At 38.6% G+C, this 27,923-nt stretch overlaps 1 long non-coding RNA gene across 2 annotated transcripts in view; it reads right to left on the bottom strand.

Moving 5' to 3' along the window:
• Window positions 1-543: 543 nt before the first annotated feature.
• The window catches only part of LOC124245277 (uncharacterized), a 94,093-nt gene continuing 66,713 nt past the window's right edge, over window positions 544-27,923 (bottom strand). Inside the window, exons 3-4 of one of the 2 annotated variants that reach the window (XR_006890257.1) lie at window positions 1,307-1,480; window positions 544-656 (exon numbers count right to left, since the gene is read on the bottom strand). This is a non-coding gene — a long non-coding RNA (uncharacterized LOC124245277). Of the gene's footprint in view, window positions 657-905; window positions 1,481-27,923 lie in introns of those variants that run through there. The other variant, XR_006890256.1, reaches the window with a different exon arrangement.

The following is a 27,923-nucleotide window of genomic DNA, read 5'->3' as shown; positions in this document are numbered from 1 at the left end:
TGGCTTAAAACAACAATGTTTATTTCTCAAGCACGATATATACCCACCACGAGTAAGCAAGGGGTCTAGTGGACCCCGGCTGATGGAGGCCCCATCTTGACACTTGTTTCCATGATCATAGAGGCGGGAGAAAGGGAATATAGCAAATCACATACACTGATTCTTGAAGTTTTGCTCAGGAGTAATATATGTCACAAGTATCCATATTTCATTGGCATTCAAATATGCCTTGTCTGTTACCCGGCCTTATTGTTATTCATAGTACTTACCACCTAACACATTATTCACTTCATTGTTTATGTGTTAGTTTTTTCTCTCTCCCTCTCTCTTACAATGTAAATTCTGTGAGTGCCTAGACTTGGTTGACTTTACTGCTATATCATTAGTACCTAGCACAGTGTCTGGCACATAGTAGCCACTCAAAAGATGTTTATTGAATGAATAAATTCCTTCCACTTTATATTTATTGTGATTTATTTTTATTCTTTTTAATTGAATTCTCATTTATGTTCTTTTGTGTTTAGGAATAAAACATTTATGGCTGTAAATCTTCTCAGTTCATCTTTGACCACAGTCCATATATTTTGAGATGTAGTGTTCTCATTGTCGTCATATCGTCAGTAGCCTGGAATTGCAGTTTAGAGTTCCACTTTAACCTAAGCAGAATTTAGAAGAATGTTTTAAAATTTCTAAACGGTTGGCTTTGAATGAATTTCAAACTGTTTGTATTTAATTTCCAGCTTTATTTCATAGCAGTCAGGGAAGCAACAGATGAGGGTGACAAAATGCAGAATTTCTACCACCTACATGCTCCCCCCACAGGTAAAAATCTGTAATTATAGCACATGAATATGAAGTGCAGGATAAAATACCAGATTTTTTGGATTTCCATGCAATCTCACCATGTTAAATATTTCACCTCCTCTATGTTGTCTTCCAAGATTTCAGCATGCTACCCTATGATTGCAAGTGACTTTGAACAGGTTTATAAAGTCCTGGCTTGTTATTCCAGATAAGCATAAGTTAGCTTGGTCATGGGAGAGAAAATTAGGTTGTTCCTACCTTGGCTATGTATGATATTTAACAACTCTGTCTTAAATTCTTCTCAGAAAAATCACGCTATGAGATTCTCTAGGAGCCATAAGCTTATGAGAGGTTGGTGGTTGTTTGAGTTCTCTGATTCTCATTAGCCCTTGAAATATTAATTGCTAGTCATTTTTCTCAGGTGCATATAATCAAAACTGTGTCCTTTCTCATAGTGATAGTCCCACAATTCCTGGCCTCTCTCTATTCCCAGTTGGCTTACTACAGAGATTTCAGCTTGTTCTGCAGCTAGGATCCACTCAAATTTGATGCTGAGAAAATGAGCCAGGGCACTTTGAGAGCTTAGGTACTCAAAGTTCATTCTGCAACAGGAGTGCCATCTTGGTGGGCAAGGGAGATGGTGCTGCCCATGGTCACACATGTACTTTAACAGCACCTGTCAGGAGAGAACAGGAACAGGTAATTAGTCTCTTCAATCTAAATGCCTTAGAAACTTAATCTAATTTTTTGGCAATTTATTGTCATAAAAGTAAGGGTGAACAAAGGTACTAAAATAAGAAAAATGTCATTATATCAAAGCTGCTCCAAGTCATTGTAATAATAGAATTAAACAAATTGATCTTCAAGTAGATTGTAATGAGACTTAATAATTGATCTTATGAGAATTCAGGCTGTAAGAAATCTCGTAGTGGGTAGAAAAGAAAACTAGCATTCCTTGAACACCTATTCTTTTCTAGGCATATGGGTCTATGTGTGTGTATTCTCTAAAATATTGTGAGCTAGATATCATAGATATATAGATATAGATATTATAATCTTCATTTTACATTTAAGGTTACTGAAACTACAACTTGTCTAAGGTAATATAGCAAGGCATTGGTTGTCCTGGGTTTACAGTTCATTTCCATGGCAGAAAGGAAAGGTCAGTTTGCCTCCAAAGCCTGTATTTCTTCTCGTCCATTCATTTGATACTATGTGCTTGCCCTTCCCCACCTAGCCGCCTCCAGGATGAGGTTAGATACATACTTGAGTTTGAGTATGGGAGATGCAAACGTGTACAATGCTTAAGTTTCCATGGCTGTTTTCTTTTTAGTTGGGAATATGTTGATATCACTCTGTGTACTATGATTACTTTTCTTAGCTTCTCACTGGGTAATCAGCACTCACAATTCATTGTGACTTCCTGATGGTTAACAGCAAGAACCAGATCCCTCCCCTCCTCTCCTCTCACTTTATTATCATACTCTTTTCAGTGTTTATTACAAAATAATTCAGATATATACACAGTATAGAAAATAACGTAAAAGCGGCCATGTACCCACCATCTACTTAAGAAACAGAGCATCGCAAATACAGGTGAAGCTCCCTGTTGTAACTCACCCTGATTCAGTCTCCTCATCCCCTCCTCCCGACACACACATCTTGCCCAGACTTAGCTTCTGTCCTGAATTTGGTGATTCTCTCTCCTTTTCGTGTCTTTAAAATTTTACCACATATACACATATGCTTTAAAATACTATATAGTATTGTTTTGTAAGTTCTTAAACTTTACATAAATGATATTGTGCTATAAATACTATTCTACACATCTTATTTTTTTATTCAACATTGTGTTTTTGAAGATAATCAATCATTGATACGTAAGTGATATGGTTCACTCATTTTCGCTGCGGTATATATCTTATTTAAATCATGATTATTTTATTCACCCTTCAATTGATAGACTTTTAAGTTCTTTCTAATATTTCACTTTTATAAACAACTCCACAATTAGCATCTTGTTCCTACTCCATTTTGGACATGCATGGGAATTTCTCCAGGGTACATATCTAGGAGTAGACTTACTAGGTCGTAAAGTTTATGCATGTTCAACTCTACCAAATACTACCAAATCAATCTCCTGAATCTTTTTATTTCTTATGCATTTCTGTGTGTGGACTATCTCCTGCTACTTAATGGTCCTATGAGATCAGCCTGACCTCAGAATATGAATTGCAATTCATCATGGTTCCAGTTGGAATCTGTCATAATCTCCCTCCTCCCTTCACCCCCCCCAAAACATATTATGTGATTTCTCTTGAGGAAGGTTTGAACTAATTTGTCAACTAGTAAGATCATAGTATCTATACAATTCATTCTCTCTGCAGAATTAAAATATATACTAACTGCCTTAGTAATAGCTACTATTCAATGATCACCTATTTACCCATTAACTGTCAAGTATTTTCCTTACACTGTCTCATTTAGGCACTCATAATAACCATGCAAAATAGCTATTTTGATCCAATTTTATAGACAAGGACTTCAGAGATATTAATTAACTTATTCAAAGTCACAAAGCTAATAAAGTGCTGGGCAAGATTTCAAATTTAGTTCTAAGTGATTGCAAAATCCACAGTCTTTCCACTATCCCACTTTACCTTAATAGTTACGAGATACTTTCATCCTTTTATTTATTTATTGTGTGTGATTTATTGTGTGATTTATTGCTTGCATATTGCTCTATGGGGCTAGATTATTGGCGTTCTTATTTTACAAATGAGGAAATGGAGGCTCAGAGAATTTATATGCCCTGCCCAAAGTTATAAAGCTAATGAGTGGGAGCACTAGGACCTGAACTCAGGGCTTTGGACTCCTGGATCACTTCTTTTCCTACTACCCAATGCTTCCTCTGAAGTAATGAGATTGTTAACATAGTATTGGGTCAGGTCACTTTGGGTAAGGAATACCTAATTAAAGAATTTGCAACATACTCTGCAATTGATCGAGACCCTTACAAGTCTTGAGTATTGGAGGGGCTTGGTCAAAAGCACGATCTAAGAAAATGACTCAAATGGCACAAGACAGAGAAGGGAGGGTTGGGACAGACTCTGGAGACCAGAAGAGCACTAGCAACTTTTTCTTTACACAAAGGCCGAGATTTTTATGTTTTGTTTACCAGCATATTATCAGTGCCTACTAGCACAGTGCCTACTAGCACAGTGCCTTGTACACATTAGGCAATAAACATCTGTTGAATGAATTTAGAATTTTGGCACTGGAAGACAACTTGGACTTTACCTAGTGCAATCCATTTGTTTTATCAGTGCAGCAAATGAGACACCAAGGAGATAAGTTTCACAGCCAGTTTCTGGTAGGGAAAACACTAGACCATTATCTTCACATAAAGAATTCTTTCCACTCAGCAATTCTATCCAGCATTAATATGTTTAAAGTGGAATACATGTATAGTTTTCATTCCTTATGATAATCAAATAGGTACTTTAGTACTACAAATATACGTACTGTGATGTTATATAATATTTCCCCCTCAATTTGTGCAAAACTTCCCCAAATAAAAGCCCCACATTTTCAACAGTTTCTGTATATTGATACAAAACTGTTAGTTAAGTTATTATGAATTGGAAAAACTGTCTATAAAACAGCATATAGGAAGCATCTATGTGAAGAGAATTATTTGCAATGCATATGAGGATGGGTTAGGGTCATTATATTAGAGTACTCGGCATTTAACGGAGGCATTTTCAGAACTGCAAGACAGCTATAATTGTAACACCCCCATAATTTCTTCTCATCCAGGGTTGAAAATGTCTATGTTGCTTTTTTGTTACAATTTTACTTCTTTAAAGGAAAATGAATTTTGCCCACATAATCACGTATAAACAACACATCTCGTAGATATAGTCAATTTTCATGCAGTCGACACAGGCATCTATGATTTGCCCAATACATCTTTGAGAATTATGAAGCAGATTTAAACCTCGTGTGGAGTGTAACCTTTCTTTTGAACTGTGTGAATGCCACAGGTGTTTAGTTGAGAAAACAGCTAAAGTCTTGCTAAGCTGGACTTACCAAGACTTACAGAATATTACAAAAATCATTTTGGTTGTTTTTCAAATATTCAGTGGTACTTGGCTAATATGCTTTGATATAATTGGCCATAAATCGGCTGACACTTCAGAACGACCCACCTTTCAACACACATGCATACGCACATACACACGCACCATTGGAAGGCTTATCCTGAGCAGTGTATCATACAAGAGAAACAGTCATCTGGAGCCAGACCTGCTTTGAGAGGGAAAAGTGTACAGTTTGATCTATTCACAAAACTGCACATACTCTTCTTAGATTTGAACCCCCACTTTGCCCAGAGAAGACAACTTATTTTATTCCATTCCAGTTCAACCTCATAATGCTTCAGATACTTCTGGTTTAAAATTTAGTATTTCTTGGTTAAATATGCAATCAGATGCAAGTCACTGTCAGGTTCACAACCTCAGTGCTTCCCCTTCATGCAGGTATTTTCCCTTTCTTCTTCCCATGGTTCTGCTCCAATTTTCAAAAGACAAAAATGATTAAAAGTCCCTGTATTAGTCTGCCAGGGCCGCCATAACAAAGTACCATAGACTGAGTGGCCTAAACAACAGGAATTTATTGTCTTACAGTTTTAGAAAATAGAAGCCTCAGATCAAGGTTTGGGAGGGTTGATTCCTTCTGAGGGCTGTGAGGTAAAGATCTGTTCTACTCCTCTCCTCTAGCTACTGGTGGTTTCTGGCAATTTTTGGCATTGTGGGGCTTGTAGAAGCATCACCCCAATCTTTGCCTTCTTCACGTGGCATTCCCCTGTATATCTGTGCCTGTTCCAAATCCCCCTCCCCTTTTTTCTCCCCAAAACCCCAGGACATAGTTGTATATCCTAGTTGTAAGTGGTTCTAGCTCTCCCATGTGGCATGCCACCACAGCATGGTTTGATGAGTGGTGTGTGGGTCCGCATCCAGGATCTGAATCGGCAAACCCCGGACCGCCGAAACGGAGTGCACAAACTTAACCACTATGCCACTGGGCCAGGCCCACCCCCTTTTATAAGGACACCAGTCATATGGAATCAGGGGCCCAACCTACTCCAGTATGACCTCATCTTAATTGATTAGACCTGCAATGACCCTATTTCCAAATAAGGTCACCTTCTGAGGTACTCGGGGTTAGGAATTCAACATATGAATTTGGGGGTGACACAATTCAACTCATAACAATGCCTATCGCCTGAAAGTGGTTGACAGGGCAGGGGTGGGGTGAGAGTAGAGGAGGTAGCTGGTGGAATCTGATGGAGGTTCTCCACATCCCCAGTGTGACGCCGCTGCAGCACATCTGCAGATGTCTGTAACTATTGCTCAGTGTGGTCTATCCAAGAATGGAAAAAACAAAGCTTGTCCAAAGCCATTGATTTTGCATGGAACGATCAATGGTTTGTAGACACCCGCTAGGGACCCTCTCCACCGCCTTCTGATACCAATTATCGTACAGACTCACAACTGCTACCCCAAGTTTGTGGTTTACCCCACAACTTCTAATTGAAATCCCTTCATCCAACTGGGTGGATTCTTGGAAGGATCTGGCAAGCCAGCCCAGCCCCTGGCTACTTCCTGGAGCCCTCCATGCCAAATTTTGCAGAAATGGGAAAAGTCTTTGTCTTCCCTTGATTTCTTAGGCTACTCTGTTTCCTCTCTGCTACCCTTATCCCACAGCTGACAGTGCTGGTATATGTTTGACTTCCGAGGTGGTGTGAATTTGAGACAGATTGCAGATCCAACCCCTCTATGAAGAAGTAGCTCAAGATTGTTAAGGGGATTCTTTGGTGTTGAGGAGGGGGGGTCACTCAGAGAGGAGGAGAAGGACATCATTATACTTGCTAGTCTCCTTTTTGGCAGCTGTTGAACAAACTTACTTTCATTCCCATCTTGGGGAGGATTAGAATAATCTGACCCCCTAAATGACAGTTCCCTGAATTTAGAAGCTAAAGGATATAACTTTTGTTCACAGCTCTGAGCATTTTCCAAGGCAATCCAGCACTTCGAGTTTAGCCACCAGATAAAGAATCCAGCTCAGTATTTCACGGAGCAGCAAAGAGCATTTGCTTTTCTCCCCCAATACAGCTGAATATAGCTGGAGAAAACACAAACCATGCAAAGTGGTCTCACTTTGAACTCATGACCATACACTTCAAGTGGGCCCTGAATGCTGCTGGATAACCACAGTAGGTATCCCTAGTTCATCCCCTCTCTACTCCCCTAGATGAGACTTTAACACTGCCTCCTCTCTACTCAGACCCCTAACATCTCTCTAATCCTCACTCCTCATCCATTACCTTAATTCCTACTTCGATGAGAAAATTGAAGCAATCAGAAGAGAATTTTCAAAATCTTCCACAACCACATCTACCTACCTACCTACCTACATTTGGGCCCCTGTATTCTGCCTTCCCTCTGGTTTCCATAGATGAGCTGCCCAAACTCCTAACTAAGGCTAGTTGGGCAATAGATCTCTGACCTTCTCACCTGTTCAAGGACATTGCTTGTCTTCTCTCTCCTGCATCGTCAACACCCCACCCCCTTTACTGGATCTTTCCAATCAGCATACAAACATGCTTTTATTTCTCCCATGTTAAAAAAAATAGCTAACCCTCATTTGACTCCACTTTCCACTCCAACTACAGGCCTTTCCTTAAAAATAAAAACTCGTAAGATTCATTAGTACTCACTATCTCCAAATTCTCTTCTCTCATTGTCTCTTCAACCATTCCAAACAGGCTTTTTCCCTTAACACTCCACCTAAACTTCCCTTGTCAGAGTCAGCAATGACCTCCACATTGCTCAACCCAATGGTCATTTCTTGATCCACATGTTATTGCTAATTGCAGCAGGATTTGACATAGCTGATCACTTTTCCTCCAGAAACAATTTCTTCACATGGCTTCCAGGATCCCACACTCACCTAGTTTACCTTCTACCACACTGGCCACTTACTCATTCTTTGTCTCTTTTGTTGGTTCCTTAAACTTTACAACATCTAAATGTCAGAATGCTGTAAGGCTAACTCCTTGGACATCATTGTTTGTTTTCTATACACATCGACTCCCCATGTGATATCATTCAGTTTTGTGGGTTTGATTAATATCTATTTAGTAATTCATCCCAAATTGATATTTCCAGCTCACATCTTTTCTCTTGAACTCCAGATTTGTACATACAAATGCCCAATCAACATCTCCAATTAGAAATCTAATAGATATCACAAACCAAATTCTGATTCCCATCCACATTCCCACTCAACTTCTGATTCCCTCTTCCCTCACCGTCTTCCCCATGTCAGCTAATGTTGATTCCATCCTTCCAATAGGAGGTGAAGCTGAACTGTCAGAGGACATATCTGAACCTCATATATCACCAGAACTTTAAGGCCCGTGGTAATCCATTATTACTATGCTCTTATCCCCGTGCTGCTTATTACATTGTCTTATATGACCCAACTCCCATCCTTGTTATATCTTCCTGGTGAATTGAACTTTTATCATTATATAATATCCTTCTTTGTCTCTTGTGACAATTTTTGACTTAAAGTCTATTTTGTCTGATATAAGTATGCCTACTCCTGTTCTCTTTTGGCTACGACTTGCATTGACTGGACTATCTTTTTCCATCCTTTTGCTTTCAGCCTTGTCTTATCTAAATGCATAACTTCCCTTTTAGCCCTGTCAAGCAGATGCTGTGTTTTATTTGTCTGTTTTTGTTTGTTATCGCTGCTTTTCTCATACTCTGGGCACCTCAAGAATGGGAGACAGGGTAGCCAGCTCCCTTGCTCTCTCTTGCTAACCTGCAGTGATTTGTTCTCCCACTCTTGCTGCTTTGGAGTTCGTGCCATTCAAGCACATCGCTCTCCTTTCTTGTCCCTGTCATTTCCCATTACTTCCTTGTCAATCCACTTTTTCAGGGAAGATTTTAGCTTCTTGTTCACTGTCTTCCTCTCCACCTCAATTCTTGTCATTTCTCTAGGTAACTTCACTGTCTATATGGATGACCCGCCTAACACTCTGGCCTCAAAATTCCTTGCTTTACTCATCCCAAATTAACTTTATTTTTAAGTCCTCTTAATTCAGTCTTTCCATAGTCATACTGTAGATCCTAGACTTTGCCAGAAGCAACACTACCTTTAAAATCTGGATATGATGCATGCCACTTTCTGACCAACACCTCTTAACCTTCTAACTCACGTATAAGTACCACCACTTCGTAATTTTTCTACTTCTTTAAGACCACCAACCCAATAGTTCCACCAATTTCACTCTCCATCAACACCTCTCTGTCCATATTCCTTTATATACAGCCTATTCTTCATTTCATAGACTCATCATTATAATCAATCCTTTACCAATAACTTCCAATCCTTTGCTCCCCCTCTTCTGTCAAACTTGTATGGAAAACACCAGACTCTGGATGAACTTTACTAGTTTACCTTTTTTATACCTATATCTATGTAGTTGATTGTTTCTGGAAAAAATTACACAACTGAGCTGATTGTGTTTACTTTTATTGTATAATAAAAATATTGAATGAGAAACTCCTGACCAATAATCCTACCAGGCTCCCTAGGAGTTTGTCTTTCCACAACTTAAAATTACTATTTCATAACTTCTCTTTCCTCAGATTTTTCATACCTTCTGTTATACTATCACTGTTAGCTACTGTGATGATAAATTTTAGCTACCACATGATAAATTGAGAAATCGAAGGGATCATCCAACAACCACCCACAAATCTACATGTTGATCTGCTTATGTACTCTTCCCACATTACAGTAAGGAAACTATCACTCCTCCTACAAAGGACAAACTTCTCTTCACTAGAGCCCTGGATTCCATCCCCTCTCATTTTCCAGAAACTTTTCTCCTACAGTTGTCCAGCAAATTAGCTCTGCCTCTTTATTGGACTATTCTTATCAGCTTACAAACATGCTTTAGTATACTTTCCATCTTGACATTGCTAAATGCAGCAAAAACCTCTCTTGAGCTCAGTAATAACCCAGCTACAATCTATTTATCCATCTATTCCTTGTGGCCAAAATTCTGGAGTTGCTTATACATCCTTTGTTGTCATTATAGTAGAAATTAATAGCACCCATCTTCCTTTCTGAATACTAAACAAATTGAGATGGGGCAAACATATAAAGATGAAAATAGCATCATCATTATTGATAAATGCTGAGTTGTACTTCGTAGCTTAAGTGTTCAGCAACAATTTTCTAAACATTGAATCCCAGAATTAAGACTTTCCTTTCAGAATATCAGGCTGAGCAGAATAATCAGATACTACCATAAACACCCCTTAATCACTAGCACCAAGAGCAAGTGTTTGCCGCTAAGCTTCCAGCATAAGTAAAATGGTCCAGAGCACATTCTCTTTGCAGTAAGATCCAAAAGAGAAAGGATGGAGAAAGGAATCAAGCTACATTTGCACTTTCTTCTGTCAAACTTATCATTCAGGTAACTCACTCCGTTTCCATGGAGGAGAACAAAGGGTGGGGCAAGAATACAGGAGTATTTAAGAAAAGACTCTCCTCATGGAAACCCAAGGTGTTGGGTTTTTTTTTTTTTTTTTGCAAGGAAGGATTCACTCTGAGCTAACATCTGTTGCCAATGTTCCTCTTTTTTTTCTCTCCCTGAGCTCCCAGTATATGGTTATATATTCTAGTTGTAAGTCATTCTAGTTCTTCTATGTGAGCCACCACCACATCATGGCAGCTGACAGACGAGTGATGTGGTTTGGTGACTGGGAAATTAACCCAGGCCACCAAAGCAGTGAGAGTGCCAAACTTTAACCACTAGACCATCAGGATTGGCTTGTTTTTGCTCATTTTTAAATTGGGTCGTTTGCTTCCTTATAGTTGAATTTTAAGAGTTATTTGTATATTTTGCATACAAGTCCTTTATCATATATATCTTTGCATACATTTTCTCCCAGTCTGTGGCTTATCTTTTAATTCTTTCAACAGTGTCTTTCACAGAGCAGAAGTTTTAAATTTATTTTCCTTCTTGGATGATGGATTCAGTGTTGTATCTAAAAACTCATCATCAAATGCAAAGCCATGTAGATCTTCTCCTATGTTTTCTTCTAGAAGTTTTATAGTTTTCATTTTACATGTATGTCCATGATCCATTTTGAGTTAATTTTGGTGTAAAGTGTGAGGTCTGTGTCTAGATTCATTTTTTTATATTAATGCACAATTGCTCCAGACCATTTGTTGAAAAGACTATCCTTTCTCCATTAATTGCCTTATATTTTTGATAAAAGTCAACTGACTGTATTGTGTGCATCTATTTCTGGGCTCTCTATTCTATTCCATTGACTTACCTGTCTATACTTTTACCTACACTTGTGGTCTTGATTATGGTAGCATTATAGTAAGTCTTGAAATCAGATCTTGTGAGTCTTCCAACATTCTTCTTCACTATTGTGTTGGCTATTCTGGGTCTTTGTCTTTCCATATAAATTTTAGAACCAGTTTATCAACATCAACAAAATAGCTTGCAGGAATTTTGATTGCAATTGTGTTGAATCTATATGTCAGTTTGAAAAAAAAATTGACATCTTAGTGATATTGAATCTTCCAATTCATGAACCCAAAATGTCACTCCATTTATTTAGATCTGTAGTCTCTTTCACGAGAGTTTTGTAGTTTTCCACATATAAATCCTACACATACTTTATTAGACCTTAACCAAAGAATTTCTTTTTTTGTTTTTACTACAAATAATATTATCTTTTACTTTCAAATTCGAATTGTTCATTGCTTGTATATAGAAAAGCTATTGACTCATAAATTTACCTTGTATCATGAGGCCTTGCAGGTATCAAAGGAACTATATCAGTTCATGAAAAGCTTCTTAAGGCTGCAGACGCTAAAGAGGATACGTGGGCTTTATCAAGACACTTGACTAAAACTCTTCTTTTTAGGATAGAAGAGAACAGCAACCACAAAAATCCTGGGAAAGATGTTCTTTCTTCTATTTGGAAATTTAATTGATCTGTGAACACAGTCATTGGAATTGATAATAAATGAAGAAGGTATTAAATTTCATAGATTTATGATATATTTTGGATGTTATAATATCACTGAGATGGTACATTACAACCTAATGCACATTACATAGCCTCATATGTTGAATGTGATTGGATATACCAGCTGAGCGTAATTAATGAATAGAAAGAATAGAAGTTGCTTTTTTTACTTAATATGCATTTTGTCCTTAGGAGAAAACTTAATTATAAAATTGTCAGGAATATTTCAGACGCTCCTTAGAGAAATACCTCACCAAGTAAAGGTCCTGAGAGGCTGAAATGCTTTTCCTGTTGGTCTGAGGTAGATTCATAAGAGTAGCACTAAAGAATGAGGAAGCAGTTTCACCAAGAGGCGAGCTGGATGTTTCAGATAGTCTCAAAATGTACCAGATTGATCACAGATCTGATCAGAGGCCATTGAGCTAACATATAAAACAAGATGCAAATGTTACGTGACCAATCAAAGATTCTGAGGGAGCTCAAGGTTCCTCAGCCCCATTTCATCCCTCACAAGGAGGAGTGAGACATAGATATGCCCAGGCCACATACTTAATAGAATTTAGAGTTGCTCAGAAGTCAAAAGCTCGCTTTTCTGTGTTTGACTCTTGTATTAGTTTCCTGGGTTGCTATAATAAGTACCAGACACTGGATGGCTTAAAACGACAGAAATGTATTATCTTATAGTTCTAGTCTAGAAGTCTAAAATCAGCTTGTCGGCAGGGCCATGACTCCTCTGAAACCTGCAGAGGAGAATCCTTCCTTGACTCTTCCTGGCTAGTGCTAGTGGTGACCATCAATGCTTGCGCACCTCGGTGTGCAGCTGCATCACTCCAGCTTCTACCTACTTCATCACATGGCGTTCTTCCTTTGTGTCTATGTCTTCACATGGCCATTTTCCCTTTTTATACACCAATAATATTGAATTAAAGGTTCACCCTAATGACCTCATCTAAGCTTGATTACATCTGCAAAGACCTTATTTCCAAATAAGATCTCATTCTGAGATACTGGGGATTAGGACTTCAAGATACGAATTTGGGGGGACGCAATTCAACCCATAAGAATTCCCTTTGGATTCTCTCTCTCTCTTCCTTCCTATCCAGTCAGTGTGATAAAATAGGCCTGGGGAAGCCTCTTGGTTAGAAGGGTGCTGTTCTTATTCTGGAAAGACCTCGTAGTAGGAGGCAAGCTCTAACAAACTGGGGTCACCACCATTATTGACATTAGCAGACTATTTACTGGGCCTTAGGAAGAAGGACTCACTTTTGCTCGTAAGCCCAAGGGTAAGAGACTAAGAAACAATCCTGATATCAAGGAAAAGGCAAATTTTCACAACTCATATATTGACCAACTGAGCTGACTATAATAGGGAAGAGTTGCCTGGGCCTTAATATCAATGCTCTACAAAATATAAGGATAGTTTTTTCCTTTTACAATCATTGTTTCTAGAGAAAGTCATTCCAGTTAAATGGGAAACTCTGCTGTTGTGCTCAGCACTTTGATAATTTTGGATGAGCAGAGGTAGGCCTGAGTTGGAGTTAGCTTGTAATAGCAAAACAGAGTCAAATGGCTATGTGTAATAAAGTAAGACAATTTTGAAGTTATCTAGGAAATCCAGGAGAAGAGACGGGGTGTAGAGGAAAACTAAAGGGAGGAGAAGAGGAGAGGGGAGCTATTAAGGTGCCTGAGGCTGAGGGATCAGGTAAATTGAACTAGGCAGTAAAAATTCTCTGGTAGTAGGAAGGTAAAAGAACCTTTTAAAATTTTCATATCACTGTGGTCAACAAAATAATAACCACCCAAGATGTTGACATCCTAATCCCCGGAGCCTGTGACTATGTTACCTTACATGGCAAGTGAGACTTTTTAGTTGTGAGTAAGTCAAGGATCTTGAGATAGGGAGATTATCCTGAATTATCCTGTGGGCCCAATGGAATCACAAGAGTCTTTATAAGAGGGAGACAAGAGATTCACAGTCAGGAAAAAGAGATGAAACAAAAGAAGCAGAGGTTAGAGTGAAGCACTTTAAAGATGGGGAAAGGGATCATGAGCCAAGGAAGGAAGGCGGCCTCTAGAAGCTGAAAGAGACAAGAAAACAGATTATCCTCTGGAGCCTCTAGAAGGAACCAGACCTGCTGACAGCTTAACTTTAGTTCAGTGAGACTGCTTTTAGACTTCTGACCTCCAGGAGTATAGGATAAATATTTTTTTAAGCCACTAAGTTTGTGGCAATTTGTTACAGCAGCAATAAGTATAGGAAACTAATACAATCTAGGATGCCTCAATGTCAAATTTGACATTGTTTGTGTTGCTGTAAGGTATACTACTCGTCTGTGCCCTCCCAATCCAATCCGGTTTGTGAAATCTATCATACTAGTATATATTTTGTGTGAGTAAAGTTTGTATGTGTACATCTATGTGGCAACTGAGGAATAGGCTGAGGTTCATCACTAGATCAGTCTTATACAGAAGGGGACAGCAAATGTGCGGGCAGGAGCTCTGAGGCAGAGGTGACCCTGAATGCATAAGACCCCCATCGGCAGCCCAGAAATATCTGGGAGGTGTTTGGGGAGCTGGTGTCATGATAGAAGCCTGGCTAAAGGTACATTGCTCAACCTCTCTATAAAAGACACTTTTAATAGGAAGTTCTCACTGAAAGAGAAAGTCTAATGTGGAAAGATAGGAGCAAGAATTGACTGGATCATGATTTTCAGCCACATCTAAACTTTTATGTTTTCATAGATTCTCTTTGTTGAAAACATTTTGCTGTAGGAAATAAGTAGATTTGATGGACTGACTGACTGAGGTATGCAAACGTGAACTTCTTATCAAAAATAACTAATTTTGGGGGGATATAAAAAAATCTCCAAATCCATTTGCACCTAGTGTATAAGTGTGGTTTGGAATTCAGCAGTAGTAAACCACCAAAAGTGCATACACATTTAAGCAGGAATTTATACACACTGGAAAGAGACTTCAGAAGTTATATGTTTAATATTAATTTTAAATTCTCTCCCTAGTTTATGCTATTTTAATCATCAGAGCATTTGAGGATAAAGAGTTTAATACTCTGGTGAAATATAGCCTTAAAAAGTTAGAATAAATTGAATTCTTTATTACAACAGTGAACGAAAGATGGACATGTCAATGTATAGAAAAATGATTGCAACATGGTTCTGGATAGTTTGCGTTCATCTAGGGAAAGCATAAACTATCCTGTTGAATATGAATGTGTGTGCAGTAGATTTCGTGTCTGGGCTGACCTCCAGGTTGTGTATGATTAGACGAGGTTCTAAGACTCATTTCCCTGATGCCTATTCGGCATCCCCCATTTCATGCTGTTCCCTCTAATGTCTGGCATGGTGCCAGCACATGGTAGGTTCAACAATTTAATAATTATTTGTTAAATCAATGAAGAAACTATAGCTGTGAGAGATTGGCATTTTTATTATTTGCTATAACAAATTCATTTCTTTCCATAGATTTAGAATAGTTTACAATTATATATTTTGCTCTGACTCAATGTGCCATCTCTAAGTAAATATACAGGGATAATGTTGAATTAACTTCTATGTAACTTTCCTGTTGCTGCTGTAACACATTACCTAGAATTTAGCAGTTTAAACAACATAATTTTGTTATTTTACAGGTTTGTAAGGGGAGCAGAAGAACCAAATGGGTATCAATGGGCTAAGATCAAGGTTTTGGCAGAGCTACATTCCTTCTGGAAGATCTAAGGGGAAATCTATTTCCTTGGCTTGTCTAGCTTCTAGAAGCCACCTGCATTTCTTGGCTCATGGCCCTTTTACCTTAAAGCCAGTAGCATGTAATCTTCAAATCTCTTTGACTCTGACCTTCTGCTTCTCTCTTATAAGGACCCTTCTCATTACATTGGGCCTTCCCAGATAATCCAAAATAATCTCCTTATATCAAAGTCAATTGATTAACAACCATGATTCCATCTACAACCTTCCTTCTTTCTTGCCATATAACATAACATATTCACAAATTCTAGGGATCAGGACATGGACATCTTTAGGAGTAGGGATTATTCTGCCTACCATAACATCTCAATTCCTCTCTCTTTCCTGGGAACTGAATCTCAGTACTCACTCAGCCACCCGCAGCCACCTCTCGTCCACATAGTTACAGGAGTAGGGCTCCTAGCAAATGTGCTCATACAATACAACACAATACCCCCACCCCACTCCTCCTCACAGGCCACAGTTGATCGAACCAGAGATAGGCTTCTGACACCGTATGTGCAAATGATCATTTCCTAGATAAATCAGAGCTGGGAATACAATTCTAATTTCATTCTGACTAAAGGATACAGACATGCAGAAAGGTGTAGAGCCACAGGCAGAGAGAAAGAAACTCCTGAAGCTTTTCCCAGCCCTTAGTTCTAGGTCATTGCTGAGGCTTGGTTGCAACCAGCACTTTGGCTCCAAGAGACACCCTAGAATTCTTATAATAATGCTTCCTTTTTCACTTAAGCTAGTCAGAGTACATAATTGTTAGAATCAAAAAGATTGTAACCAAAATTTTTATACAATATTATTATTACTAATACCATACAGTGTAGGTACTTATTAATGACTGGATGGATAGATGAAAATACATAAGTAAGTGAAGCGATTTGCCCAACATCATATACTGGTTCATGGCATCGCTGAGACAAGAAGCTGGTTCCCCCACCTTCCAGTGCAATGTTGTCTCCTCTTCATTATGAAATGATTGGGTAAATATCAACATCAGCATAAGATCATTACTATGTTTTGAATAAAATCCACTCATGTACTTACACTATCAAGAAACCAATAAAAACATTCTGAAGCAAATTTACATTGTATTTAAAATTTGGCATTTTTTCTTTTTAAAGATTGGCACCTGAGCTAACATCTGTTGCCAGTCTTCCTTTTTTTTCTTCTTCTCCCCAAAAGCCCCCAGTAAGTAGTTGTATATTCTAGTTGTAGGTCCTTTTGGCTGTGTTATGTGGGATGCTGCCTCAGCATGGCTTGGTGAGCAGTGCCAGGATCCGAACTGGCGAAACCGTGGGCCACTTAAGTGGAGCTACTGAACTTAACCACTCGGCCACAGGGCGGCCCCTGGCATTTTTTCAACTAGAGAATTTCTACTTCTCTAAAATATCCTTTAAAATGCATCTTTCACAGATTTCTATTATTAAGCAATTGTCCCCTTCTCTGAAATGGCCTTCTAACCTATTGGGTATATTATTTTTCCACTGCTAGCCTGGAGCCGATGGCTCCATATCCTCCACCCCAAAGAAAAGGTAATTCCTGGCACTGTGGCAGTTTGCTTTCTGAGTCACTACCTGCTCAGAGAGACACTTATTTGATTCAGAGAAATGACAGATTATTTATAATTTCTACTGTTTCAATTTTTCTTTAAAATTTCAGTGTAACACTATACACCTTAAATATCTTAAAATTTTATTTGTAAACTATATGTCAATATAGCTGAAAAAATCTCAGTGTAGCATGCCTTATCCATAGCCAGGAATTCTGAGTGGTGAAAATATAGGAGAATAAATATGTAGGAGAAGTAAAACATTTGGTTTTTGCCTTGGTTTTTATTCGCAGGGCAGTGAACGTTCTTTACAGTAAACCGATGTATAGCAAGTTTCTGCCAATAACACATTCACATTGCAGCGATCGTCCACTGGGTCTCTATGTTGGCTATCCTAGAAAGACAACTGAAAGATGGTATCTCTATAGTCTATGGAGATAATCCAAATTCAAACTCAACAAAAATGTTATACAACACCAATAATTTGCAGAAGCTAGGAGGTATGCAGAGAAAATTTGATTTAGATCAGGTTCCTGCCCTCAGAGAGGTAACATTCTAATAGATGATACAGCCACATGGACAAATAGGACTAATTGCTAGTACATGTTTGAACCTGTATTTTACGATCTATGAGCCTAAATTTCCATCTGTAAAATTGGGGTTTGAGACTGAAAAAGTGGTTTTCAAAACTGTTATGCAGATCCCTAGATGTGTCTATTGGAAGTGTGAGGGGAGCTATGGAAAGCAGTTTGGGGAAATTCAGTCAATTGGGCTTTAATAGAAAGCTAGATGTGAGAACTCCTGTAGTTGATATTTAAGCAAAGAACAATGGGAGCAGCAAAGGTCAATTTCAGATATAGGTATTTTCGAAGGCTCCATGGAGAAGGTGTCATGTGAACCTGATCTTGCAAAAACGGACTATCAACTGGAAAAGAGTGAGCAAAAAGGCATTCCACACACAAAGAATAACATGCACAAAGTTGAGGAGATGTGAAAGGGCAGGCACATTTTGAGAATGTGAAGTTAGTCTCCTCTAGATAATGTGTAAGGATGTGAGAAACAGCAGATGAGAGTGGAAACGTCAGGGACGTGCAGGACCATAGCTGGGTTTGGAAGATTATTTGGGAATCATTTCTTCCAGTCTCAGGGTTTTAGATTACATCTAGACGCTTATGACTTTTAAATGTTTATCTCCAGTTCTACTTTCTTTCCTAATTTCCAGGCTCATATAGCCAACTGTCCCATAACCATCCTCACTTGGACGTCTAATAGGTTTCACTAATTATAACATGTCCAAGGTCAAGAGCCTGTTCTTCCCTCAGTCTTTCCTAGGTTGGTAAATGGCGCCTCTAGGTGCAAATTGCTCAAATAAAAAAACCTATGAGTGATATGTGATTTCCTTATCCCTTATATCAAACTTATCTTTAACTCCCATAAGCATTACTTTTAAATTATATCATAAATCCATCCATTTCTTGCCACTTTTACACTAGCTCCTGGCCCAAATGATCATCATCTTTCAAATGGACTACAGTGATAGCCTGACACATTTCTCTGTTTCCAACTTGCATCTTGCATAGACTGGATTTTTGGCAAGTGAAATTTTCACGTCCATCCCCCTCACCTCCATGAGAAGCATATTCTTCCCCGCACCATGCAATTTGTTTGGTCAATAGGCTATTAGTGCATGAGACATAAGTAGAGGCTCAAAATATGTTTGTGTTTGATCTTGCCCTCTTCTGCTTCTGCCATTTCCATGAAAGGAACATGCCTTGAGTAGCTGCTGGTTCAAAGAAGATGAGAGACATGAGTATGCTTGAGCCCAACCCATAGCCAATCCACAAACACTTCAGAAAGACATACTGCTAAATTTTGTATGCCCCTGAGTTTTGGAGTGATTTGCTTCTCAGTATTATTGTGTCAGTGGCTGGTTGATATACATCCCTACATTCTGTTAACCACACAGACATCTTCTAACACTTAGATAAAATCATGGCACTCCACTACTCAAAATTTTATAATAACTGAAATCATGCTTAGAATAACATTCAATGTCTCCAAGGTCCTACATGACTGGTTCCTAATGACCTCTTGCCTCTACACATCAGACACATGGCTTACACAAAGCAGGCTCCCACCTAAGGACATTTACAGCTGCAGTTCCCTCTGTCTTGATCTCTTTTTCCAGAGATATTCACATGGTTTACTCCTCTACTTTTTCAAACGTTAGTTCTTCAAACAGACCTTACCTGACTAACCAATCTAAATGTCTCCTAACTCACACTTCAAGGAACTCTATTTGTTTACCCTGCTTTATTTTTATTTCCTACCACTTAACACTGTTTTAAAATATATAATATAGCAAAAGCACCAAAAGCAAAAGTAAATAAGCAGACTACATGAAACTAAAAGGCTTCTGCACAGCAAAAGAAATGATCAACAAAACAAAAAGGCACCCTACAGAATGGGAGAAAATATTTGCAAACCATATATCTGATAAGAGGTTAATATTCAAAATACATGAGGAAATCATACAGCTCAAAAGCTAAAAGCAAGTAATCTGGTTAAAAAATGGGCAGAAGAACTGAATAGACATTTTTCCAAAGACGATATACAAATGACCAACAGGCACATCAAAAGGTGCTCCAAATCACTAATCGTCAAGAAAATGCAAATCAAAACCACAATGAGATATCACCTCACACCTGGTAGAATGGCTATCATCAAAAAGCAAAAGATAGCAAGGGCTAGTGAGGATGTGGAGAAAAGGGAACCCTTGTACACTGTTGATGGGAATGTACATTGGTGAAACCACTATGGAAATCAATATGGAGGTTCCTCAAAAAATTAAAAATAGAACTACCATATGATCCAGCAATCCTACTTCTGGGTACATGTCCAAAGGAAATAAAATCACTATCTTGAAGAGATATATGCACTCCCATGTTCACTGCAGCATTATTTACAACAGCCAAGACATGGAAACAACATAAGCACACATCAATGGATGAATGGGTAAAAAGAAAATGTGGTGTGTATATATATATACAGTGGACTATTGTTCAGCCATAAAAAAGAAGGAATTCCTGCCATTTGTGATGACATGGATGAAACTTGAGGACATTATGCCAAGTGATATAAGACAGAGAAAGACAAATACTGTATGATCTCACTTATATGTGGAATCTAAAAAACTCATAGAAACAGAGAATAGAATGGTGGGTCCCAGGAATGGGAGGGTGGGGGAAATGGGTTAAGGTGATCAAAGTGTACAAAATTCCAATTATAAGATGAATAAGGTCTGGAATCTAATGTGCAGCATGATGACTATAGTTAACAAAAAAAAATTTGCTAACTATGCAAGGTTATGGAAGTGTTAACTAACCTTATTGTGGTAATCATTTCACAATATGTATGTATATCAAATCATCACATTACACCTTAAACCTACACAATGTTATATGTCAATTATATCTCAATAAGGCTGGAAAAAATTTTAAAAAGTATGATATATTTGGCTTTTGATTAATTTTGGGTGTCCCCCAATCAAATGAAAACTCATTGAGAAGTTGTTCTGTCATGTTCACTGCCCTATCTCCAGTGTCTAGAAAACTGCATGGCAAATAGTAGTCACTCAATGAACCTCTGTTAATTAGGAAGGAATAAAGAGAGAATTTTATAGGAGACATTAGTGAGAAGAAATCATATTTAGTCACAATATTTAAGAGGCCATTATAATAGTTTGGGTGAAGGACTGGACAAGAGCAGAACGATTGGAAAGGAGGAGCGTATGAGACATTTTAGAGGTGGAATCCATGGAATTTTGTGGTTGACTGAATGTCATAACACACAACAGTGAGAAATAAAATATAGTTTCATGGGGTCAAGTTAAGGAACCTGAAAGAATAATTATGATATTCATACATGAACTCGCTTCAGTAAACACCAGCTCTGTGTCATATACTATTCTAGGTCTTAGGAGCACAAAGATAAATCAGACATAGCCCCTGTTCTAAAAGTTGTTAACTGCCTATAGAAGGAGGCAGAATTTCAATAGAATGTGCTGAGTGCTATGATAGATATTTGCACGGGGGTGGGGAGGGCAAAACACTTCCACATATAAAAACACAGATAGAAAACACAGAAACGGAAGCAGGTTTTCAAGAAAATGTGATGAGTTTGCTTCTAGTTATGATGAACTTGAGACTCAAAATGAAGATGCCCAGCAATTTACATCATCTGAAACTTGAGGGCAAGGTCTTGCCTTGCTGTATGTAGTAATCAGAGCTATCGACAAAGAACTTAATGGGTTGGAAGAGACCATCTCAGGAAAGTATTTAGAACAAAAGACTAGTGGCCTAAGAGCAGAACTCTGGGAGACTCAATAGTTAGGAGACGAGCAGAGAAAGAAGCCTAAGAAGAGGACTAGATAGAAGTTATAAGATATGGGAAAGGAAATAGGGGAGGGAAGTTGGGCTGGAGACAAGAGAAAAAGCAGTTTTAAGTAGGAAGAAATTGTTAAGTTTGGAGGAAAATCTTCTAGAAGGTCACTCAGTTTGTGTTAGGACCAAGATAATAATGTAGCTATTCATCCATCAAGGCATCCAACAAGTATTTATTGAGCATTACTACTATGTATCAAGCATTGTGCTCAGCATTGATGAATATAAAGTTCATTCCCTCACATAGTCTTCAGTCTAGTTGGTAAGATAAGCATTAAACAAATCATCAAAAAACATGTATAATTACAAATTATGATGATTCATATGAATAAAGTAAAAGTGCTAGGAGAATGTCTCCCAAGGAAACAGAATGCTAACAAATCTGCTAATCCTTCTGGTCATGTGTTTTGCTTTTGTATTATAAAAATAACACTACTCTGGTTCTGCCTCTGAGACATTGGGTAGTTTCTGCAAGTACCTTGATTTCTAATCATTGTCATGAGATATGGTGCCTGGGTTTCTCCACCCTCAGTACTTGCACATTCTTATTTTTTGCCTGTCAAGATAGGCTTCTGACATTTCTCCTGCCCTTTTTGTGCTTCTATCAACTCAGTACTGATTTATGACTTATTTCTGACTCTCAGTGCCTAGCTTGATTCTCAAGTTTTGTTTTATTAGCATTTCAGACCCACACAATAGACCATCCAAACAGGAGTACCATGGGATAGAAGCTGATGAAGGGCAGATAAAGCAAAAACAAAATGCTGGAAACTCACCAAGGGCAAGGAAGGAGAGAAAGTTTGCTTCAAACCTTCTCTCCTACAAACTTGTACCCAAATATGAAACTATGGCACCTAGAACATTTCTGATACTGTTAATATTGATGAAAAATGAATATATAGACTGGATATCACATGGTGTTATGTTGGGTGAAATCTTCAGAATAGAATAAGAAAGAGTTATTTGGTTACTCTCATAAAGACTGGCCAGCCGTTCACCAAAACATTTCTTCTTATTTCTACATTTCCCAGCCTCCCATTAAGTTAAGTGTAGTGGTATGACTGAGTTCTAGCCAATGAATTATGAGAGGATGTCATATGTGCTCCTTCCAGGACCGGTCCATAACATCTTCCACACTGGATTCTCCAGATTCTTTCTCTCCTGATTGAAGCAGCAGAGCCTGATGACTTTGAACTGCATTTATTGAAAATGGTGGATCCATGAGATGGAAGGATCCTAGGTCCCTCAATCACCATGTGAAAGAGAACCAGTTGCTAATGAGAAAGACCTGTTTTGGAATTTATGTGAGTAAGCTTCTATCAGGCTTGAGCCATGATATGTTTTGGGATTTGTTTACTATAGGAGCTAGTATCAACTTACTTGAAAAAGTTACTAAAAACAATAGCAAATATTTATTGAGCTCCAAGTATAAAACAAAATCTGGAAACAAAAGGTAGTGACAGAAATTGCCCTGGCTGCTAGAGCTGGTAAATAGGATAGAAATAGTGTTTCAAACTTTGATGTCTTTTCACTACACACCAATTGAAACATGCCTCATGTAGTTTAGAAAGAAAGCATACTGTGTTTAGAACAAAAAAGTGCGAACAAGATGCCCAGGTGAATAGCTTCAGATCCAGACAGTCTAAAGGACCATGAGAATGGTTGGTTTGAGTCAGTCTTAAATCAATGTGATTTATGCCTGAGTCTGTCTCTCACTAATAAAAGCCCCGTATTATTCAAATTTGCATCCCTCTTTCCCCAGTGCCTTGTTCGGTATCTTGCAGATAGTGGATGTCCATTGAATGACTTTACAAATGAATTGTCTTGAATACAAAGTACAAAGCTCGAGACTGTGGTAAATTGGTTTCATATCCCTGTTCCTTCTAGATTCATCCTCCTGCAAATTGTCCTGTGTAGAAGCTCAAATCTGAAACTAGCTTTTAAGACATTTAAATTACTTTTTTAAAGTGACAGTTTAGTTTATAACAGTTGTAGCTTTCTGTGCTTTTAAAATCGAATAACCCATGTACAGCTCTTAGCACAGCACCTAGGACATGGCAATTTCTCAATAAAACAGTAACTGTTATCATTATCCTCAAGTTATATTGTGAGCTCTCTTTCATATTCTCCCTTTGGACATCTTTCCTGCCTAATGCTGGTGTTTTTTAAAAACTTTATTGGGGTATAATTAATACTTTAAAAAGTTATATTTGATGTATATGTTTTGAAGGGTTTGGGCGTATGCATACACCTATGATACCATCACCATAAACAAGGTAATAAACATAGCCATCTCCTCTGAAAGATTTCATGTGTTTCCTTGCTCTTTTTTTTTTTGTGGTAAGAACACTTAGCATGAGGTCTACCCTCTTAACGAGTTTTGAAGTGTACAATACAGTATTGTTAACCATAGGCTATATATAGCTATATATGTAACTATATTAACTATGTTGTACAGCATATCTCTAGAAAGTATTCACCCTGTATAATGGTAACTTTATCCCTGTTGATTAGCAATTCCCCACCTCCTCCTCCCCCAGTCCCTGGCAACCACCATTCTATTCTCTGCTTCTATAAGTTTGGCTACTTTAGATACCTCATAGAAATGGAATCATGCAGTATCTGTCCTTCTGTGTATGGCTTATTTCACTTAACATAATGTCTTCCAGGCCCATCCATAGATAAAGCAAATGTGGCTTATACATGGAGTGGAATATTCAGCCTCGTGCTGGTCTTTCTAATGCATGACTGCTACTGCTTTGCTTTATCTTCTCTAGTTTAATTTATTTGCATGTTACCGATGCCAGACACTCTGCTGGGCACTCTACATACATTAACTCATTACTTCTCACTAAAAGAGTTGTTTTGTTTATTTGTTTTACAAATGAGGAAACCAGGACCCATAAATTAATTAGCTTGTCCAAGATCACATAACTCTAAATGGTGAAGTTGGAATTTAATTCTGTATGACTACAAAGCTCAAGTTCTCTCCACAGCATCAATGACTGATTTTTTCTTTAAAGAAAAGATGCAACCATTATTAATTCGCTAATTTAATAAAATGGAATATAGAGATTCAAGGTTGGAAGAGATCTAGTCAGTGGTGAGTTGGAGCCAGTTTGTACCAATTTGCAATAGTAGATTGCATGCATCTCTTCCCAATTCTATGTTAGTGGCATCATGTTGATAGCTTGAAAGCAGCCATGATAGCTGGGATTATTTACACCATGGAAATTGGCAAATGCGACAAACACCACAAATCAAGCCTTCTTATTTTTCCTTTTTATCAACACACTATTGGATCTAACAGTACAGACTATTTGTTTTGTGTATGAGGAAACTGAAGTAAGAGGGAGCTAATGGCTTATCCAAAGTAACAGAGCTATTGTGTGGCCGGAATGGGGCCATAACCCAGGCTTTCTGACAATCAGTATAATGACGAAGCTGCTATTACCTCCCTTATTTGGATAGAAGTGTGTGTGTGTGTGTGTGTGTGTGTGCGTGTGTGTGTGAGAGAGACAGAGAGAGAGAGAGAGAGGGAGAGAGAATGAGAGAATCATGAAGTGTGTGGTAATACAAAACATTACAGACTCTGCATTGGAAGGAAAGTTGAACATCATCTAATCCAGACGTTTGCAGCAGTAGCTACACACTGGAATTACGTGGGGCAATTGTTAAAAATATCAATTTCCTGAACTACATACTGACTGGGACACTCCAGGCGAATCTGCATGTTCAATATGAATCTCCGGGTGCTGTGAAGCAGCCATAGAGCGGCATTCGGGAATTGCTTTATATATCAATTTTATATCACACGGGTGAAACCTCTCTACATAATTCATGCTTTTAATCTTTATGGGTTTAACCTTAACCTCCAAGCTTTAAGCAGTTCATTCCCTTAAGTCAGTTTTTTGTGTTTGTGGCATAAGTTTCGAACATTACAATGCAGAACAAGTTTCCAGAAACTAATTACTTACAGTTTTTTAAAAAGAAAAAAATGTAACAAGTTAGTATAACAAAGAGTACATTTGTTCTTGGGGGCTTTACATTCACTGTCTTCTTTGGGACGCAGGAAAGGATTATCAGAAAATGTTTGTGCATGTGGTTGTGTGTGCAGAATGGGAGCGAGGGTGGCCTCGAGAATGGCCTCATTTCAGGACGCTCTGAGGAGCCTGGGGTGCTCAGGGATGCCATGCTTTGGCACTCAGTGCAAAGGCATGGAATGTCCCACTGAAAGAAGCCAGTCGTGATTACTGGCAAGGGGAGCAATAAAAACAGAGACTTTGTTCTCAAAAGCTTGCTGAAAGCATAACATTGGGCTATTGAGACAGCTCAGTCTCTCATACACACTCCCACTTGGCTTTGCCAAGGTGCAGGGCCGCCCTGCTCAGCCCAGCGCACAGAGAATTGCTCCCTCTGAAAGGAACCAAGTAGCTCACAGACAGCAATAAATTTCTTGAAAGAATGTGCCGAAGAAAAGTTTTCAGTCTTTAATTTGTTTACAATTTAAGCCCAGGCTTTATCAGCAAAGATGACTCGGAGGCACTCAGAATTAACTGAGGGTATTTTTTTTAAATCATGCCAAGCTCAAAGGATATCAGTAGCTGCAAGTACATGGTTTTCTCTGGATTTCTTGTTTCTTTTGAAAACGCATCAATGGAAGTTATCACGTTTATAAAGTTGAGGCCTATAGCCATGGAAGATGGCTCCCAAAATACTCCTGGTGGTTGGGAGAGCTATATACCTCATTGTTATGGCAAACAGTATGAATTCAACTCTGGAATCTCAAGTTTGTTAGATAGTCTAATGAATGAATAAATAAATGGATGTTCTAATTAATGAACACAAACCGGTCATCTACCTGTTGATAGTACCTGAAAAGCAAGCAAGAAGAAACAATACATCCCAAAATCCTCACATGGAGGAGGAAATATTGATCCATTAATTCATTCATCAAAAGTTTACTGAGCATTTACTATGAGCTAGACCATGTAGACTGCTGGGAGTGCCTGTCTCCGTGGTTCTCAAACTTGAGCATGCATCAGAATTACTTAGATGGCTCAATAAAACACACATTACTGGGTGTACCCCTGGAGTCTCTGATTCATTAGGTCTGGAATGAGGCCTAAGGATATGCATTTCTAACAAGTTCCCAGGTAATGCTGATGGTCCAGAGACCACACTTTGAGAACCACCCACCTAGTACAAGAGACCAACAAGTAAATGATTACATTTCACAGTGATAGGCAGTAAATGTCATGAAGGGTTCTGTGGCAGCAGAGAGGAGGGGAACTTCATCCAGCCTTGTGATGAAGGGACCAGAGGATGTGGTCAGGAAAGGCTTTCCAGAAGTGATAACATTGACTGAGTCTTGGAGACCAAATGGGCTTTTTTGTCAGGGGAAGAAGAATTGGTAAGGTATTCCGGATAGAGAAAATAGCATGTGTGAAGGCACAGGGGTGAGAAATGGCATAGTGGTTTCAGGGAATGGCAAGTAGTTTGTGGCAAGAGTCAGGGTGGATAACAAGTATCCATCTACAACACCTGGCACAGGATGTTGTCAGAGAAGAGGTTGTGTAAATAAATGGAGTTGCCCAGCACTATAGTAAGTACCATGGGAACTCTAGAAGGATAACACGTGATCCTAGGCTCAGCTTTCAAAGAGCTGTCAAAATTGCTCAGGAAAGGAGAGATGATGCATGCAAAATGAAGCAGCAATTCATGAGAGACCACAGGTCAATACAGTAGACACCAATAGGAGGCTACCAGGATCACAGCAATTTCCTGTCTCCTCTGGAAATGACCCACAGCCCAAGGTCCCCAGTGGTAGGGTCTATTTTAAGTGATTCTGCCCCAGGCCATACCAGATTTTTCTGGAGACAGGTGTCTGAAGCAAGCAGGCCAATCAGAGTGCTCCTCTAGAAATATGTGAAATGAAATTGAGGAGAGAACATAAATCCTCTGGTAGGAAGCCTGTGAGATGTGCAGCACAGGAACTATTGTTGCCATGTTTCCCAGAATGTGGAAGAAGCTGAGAGAGAAAAGGTGCCATGCCAAGGGAAGCAAATATGAGAGAGGGACAGAGTACCGGCAGCATTTGAGCCTCTGATTGCAAATGTCCCTAAGGCCCAGCTGTCCTTGATCTTCCCACCTCTTTTTGGTATATTAATTTCCTCAATAGCCTTCCAGTAAATTTGTCTTTTTGCCTTAGCCAGATCAAGTTGAATTTCTG

Source organism: Equus quagga, chromosome 10, assembly GCF_021613505.1.
Source record: "Equus quagga isolate Etosha38 chromosome 10, UCLA_HA_Equagga_1.0, whole genome shotgun sequence".
Taxonomy (NCBI): domain Eukaryota; kingdom Metazoa; phylum Chordata; class Mammalia; order Perissodactyla; family Equidae; genus Equus; species Equus quagga.
This window is presented reverse-complemented; position numbering and strand designations above follow the sequence as displayed.